Here is a 4,445-nt window from a genome sequence, read left to right as displayed (position 1 = left end):
CTGTTTGCCCACTCAGATGGGAAAATTTTGAATCCTTTTCAGAGTTTGTTTTATATTGTTCTAGTAATCATTGCTGGGAGGGTTTCTACTGTTCACAATTCTATATTTTCTTTCCCTATAGGCGGTAAAGAATAAGGTAAAAGGAAAAAGCAGATAGTAAATATTAAAATTTTATATTCTGATGTTCAGAAACTGTGCTCAGAAGTCCACCCCTGAAACTCTTGCCTCCAAAAAAAATAGAGTCCTCCCACAATACAAGTGGTAAATTGGATTTAAATATATATCATTTCCACTCTAAAAAGTCACTTAGAGCAGAAAAGACAAGGCAAGGCAAGACAGCCATGTTAAATGTGTGTTTTTAAGACTCAAATTGCAGGAGGTGGGAAATAATTTGCAGCTGATAAGTGGTCACATCAAAATTGTGAGGTTTTTTGCCTTGAAGTTTTGATTTCACAATGATGACAAATTAGAGACAGATGCTGCTGTCTGTCATTCTCCTTCTAGATTCTGGACCATGTTGAGGTGACTGCAACTCATCCAAGGGTCAGACTATCTGATGGGACGGGGGACAGGGAGCCAGAGGTCATGGCTGGGAGTTAGCGCCCTCTTTCCTGGCCTCAAGCAGTGGTCTGAACCTTTCATTTAACTCACCGGTCCTCACAGAAACATACAGCGCGTGCATTTGTTGCTGTTTCCAAGATGGAATTTAGCCGTGTGTATGAAATAATATATGTAGATTGTCTTCATAATCTTGGGGCAAGAATAAGAGAAGGAAAGCATGTAGGAAGCGGGGAGATGTTTATGAAGAAAGAAACTAGTGAAGTAGGTTAAAAAATGAAGGGCCCAGAGTATAATCCCTCTGATTTTCCAGTGTTTTCTTTCCATTTATAACAGTTCATTTGTGGAAACTCTCAATTAATCGCAGTAAGCAAACATTCCAGTGTCGGTACATTCTATAAAAACACTTAGGAAAGGCATTTAAGACCAAATTTTTAATATGTGTGAAGACATTTGGAAAACTGAATTATTTTTAAATTGTGAGGCATTAGGAGAAATAGTACAGTGCCCAAAAATATTTACTATCTCTCCAAGTCCTACCTACTGACGTGCTTTAGATGGGAGAAGGGCATTTAGCAAGTAGAAGAGAAGAACAATCAGCATGGGAGAGATTTCCTTCTTGTCCCCTCTCGCCTTTCCAGCCTCTGTCTGGCTTAAGTTTTTACCAGGATCCATAAGTGTGGAGGAGACAGGATTGCTGTGGTCCAGGAAGGGAATTTTATTCTGTGTGTTAGACACTTTAGAGATCCTCTTCAAGATGTATTTTTAATTCTTTTTTTTTTGGTTTTTCTCTGGTACTGGGAACCGAACTCACGACCTTGCGCTTGCCAGGCAGACGCTTTGCCGCTGAGCTAAATCCCCAGCCCTTGTATTTTTAATTCTTATGAAATGAAATGACTTCCAATGAACTCTCCCCTATGAAATTAGTTTTGTTGTTTGTACTGTCCACCAAACATGAAAAGGTAGATTACCAAATTGTTTACAGTTCTAAAAGTAAAAATAGGCAAACTTATTCCAAAGCATAATACACAGAATATGTATTCTGCACAAAAAGAACTGCACAATGAGGGCATACATGCTCAGGTGACAGGGTACACTGTAGAATGATTCTACAAACTCAAGTGCATCTAGGAGAACCCAACAATAAGTTGATTTAAAAGTCATCTGTGGAAAGGTAAACAAAAATACCCAGGAAAGTCTAAGAATAGAAGGAAATGACTCACTGATAATACACTTGCTTCACAGGATAACCTTTGTACCGCCCAGCACAAACCCTGCATCTAATCAGCAGAGGCCAGGCTTGGGGGTGGCGAAGGCGAAGGCGGCCACATATGGAACCCAGGGAGAGGCGACCCAATGTCCCTTTCCTGAATTTTTCACTCTTAGATTCCAGTCTTTTACTACCTCAAGATGGGGAGGAACTCAAGTCCTAAGGATCTATACACTTCAAAGATTGGTCATGTACTCTATTTTACATCTGAGGATTGAGTAAGCAACACTTCTGTGAAAGGTAAGTAAAGAAAAAATAATTCCCATTTTATCAAGTTTAATGTGTATACTGAGTGTGTGTGAGAGAGAGAGACAGACAGAGACAGAGATAGAGAGACAGAGGAACAGAAACAAAGACAGAGAGACAGAGTGAGACACAGAGAGAGACAGAGAGACAGAGAGTACAAAAATATATACTCAAGGCCCAGTGAAATCTTGTTAGAGAGAAGCCTAAATTCCTGTGCATTGAAAGTAACTATGAATATATTTGTTATAGAAACTTATCCTTTGCTTTTGATACCTTAGCTACTGGCAGCCCTCAATCCCACATTTCCTCTAGTTTATATAGTTTACTAACCTTGTACTGCACTTTAAAAAAAACTCAAAAGAGTTTTAAACCTGTGAGGAGGTGCATGCTTGTAATCCCAGCATTCTGGGAGGCCCAGGCAGGGAGGCCATGAGTGAGTCCAGCCTGGGCAACTTAGCATGACACTGTCTCAAAATAAAAAATAAAAAGTGAGCTGGGGGTGGGGGGTAACCCAGTGTAAAGGCTTGGATTTCAAAACCTAGTACTGTGTATGTGTGTGTGTAGAGCATGGGGTAAATATTCTATTACAAATTTAAATATTCATCTCCCAAATCTCTAATAAATCATAGTTTCACTTCCATGAGAGTTGTCCAATCTTAGATTGATTCATAGTAGTTAATGATTTAAAGGAAACACAAAAATCTGGTTGTACAATATGGTACTAGAATCTCTTACAAATAGACCAATTCCAATCTGGGCCTTAATGAAAATAACTCACATTTTATTAACCAACCTGTATCCTCTGGCAGAGCCATTTCCTGTACACCTAACAGAAGAGACATAGGTGCAAGTGCTGCAGAAGTCGTCACAATCTAGTGAAGCGCAGTCACAAGCAATTTCACACTTCTGGCAGCTGGTTGTGAGTTGTGGGTTGTGGCAGTGGGAAGAACACAACATTGATCTGTGTGATGCTGGTGATGATCGATTCTAGTGCGCTGTGATCAGTATAATTGAGTTAAGAATATGACTGGGTAAAGGAAGGTTTAGAGTTGCTACTCATACTGCTGCTGTTGATCCCTTATTCTAGAGACCTTGGCTAAAGTCCCACTGAAAATTATATTTCAATGGCATAGTTAAGGACATGGCAAAATGCTCATGTGTGGTGATTAAAGAATACTTTGTAGAACTATATGCTGAGTAGTATTTTTTTAAACTTATCTGTATTTGTTACCTCTTAAAGCAGAATGTGACCTCATTTCCATTCACAGGCTTTGTTCGGAATTATTTCCCAAACAGCAATGCAGCATACCTAGGAAGTTTAGTTTCTTCCTCTAAACAATACTTCTTTTTGGAAAACAAGCCCCATGCAGCTTCTGCCAAGTTGTTTCAGTTTAACATACTTATTTCTAGAAGCCTAGGACATGCAGAATTGAAACTACGGGGGAAAGTTTTTTAAAAAGATCCTACAAGAAAACTCAAGCTATTTTACCAAATATTCCTTTAAACATCAAGATATCTCAACACTTCAGAGACAAAAGATTTGGTTTACTAAGGAATCTGGCTCGATAACTAAACATGCTGAGTAGCATTTGTAAAACCAAAACATTTATTCACACAGAAAACTAGAAACTCACAGCCCCAGATGTCAGTAATTATAGTATATAAGATGTGTTCCATTTCCTTCATCACCTTTCTCCACATATTTCAAAGCTTCCACAAGCTTTTTTCCCCCCCCCGCAATATTTTTACAACCATAAAAATTTTACTTAAAATAGTAAATAACTTTCTCTGACAATATAAGTACTAATGATTTTTTGAAAAAGTGAATCTTACTACAGAATTACCTTGTTACTATTTAAAAGCTATGCCAGTGGTACTATAACTTAAAGAGGTGTCACTGGACAGGGGTCCCCAAAGCAGAGCTGGGGAAATGTGGCTCACTATACCTACAAAATAATCTATAGATATGCTCACATCTGTCACAGAAAAAGAACTTTCAAGACACATCAGTAAGAGCCATAAGGAGGTTTATTAGGCAGAATCTTAGAAGAAAGTAGAGTGCAGGCCCCAAAGAGAGAGGTGCCCCGTGGCTGGCGCTGGTGGATGTGTGCGGCCTTGAGGTGCCCCTGATTCCAGGATGTGTGTTTCCCCTGTCTGCAGGTCCCTCCTATGGTGGGCTATGTTAGAACACAAACTGTGTACGTGTACTTGAAGCTGAGATGTGCTGCTTGCTGAATAACCCACATTTCAGAGGCTGCAATTCCTTAGAGAGAGTGCAGTGCGTGGCCTGATTTTAGGCTTACTATGTGAGTTTCCTGGCAGGAAAAGAGGACTGACTAACTTTTGTGTTCTGAAGCTGCAGGTTTTTTTT

At 39.4% G+C, this 4,445-nt stretch overlaps 1 protein-coding gene across 2 annotated transcripts in view; it reads left to right on the top strand.

Moving 5' to 3' along the window:
• The first annotated feature begins 1,848 nt into the window (after window positions 1–1,848).
• The window catches only part of Inpp1 (inositol polyphosphate-1-phosphatase), a 29,161-nt gene continuing 26,564 nt past the window's right edge, over window positions 1,849–4,445 (top strand). For both annotated transcript variants that reach the window (XM_005373306.2, XM_005373305.2), the window contains exon 1: window positions 1,849–2,068. The gene's annotated coding sequence lies outside the window, so the exon portion shown is untranslated. The remainder of the gene's footprint in view (window positions 2,069–4,445) is intronic.

The sequence above is a fragment of the Chinchilla lanigera genome, unplaced genomic scaffold (assembly GCF_000276665.1).
Source record: "Chinchilla lanigera isolate Chin_1 unplaced genomic scaffold, ChiLan1.0 scaffold00002, whole genome shotgun sequence".
Taxonomy (NCBI): domain Eukaryota; kingdom Metazoa; phylum Chordata; class Mammalia; order Rodentia; family Chinchillidae; genus Chinchilla; species Chinchilla lanigera.
This window is presented reverse-complemented; position numbering and strand designations above follow the sequence as displayed.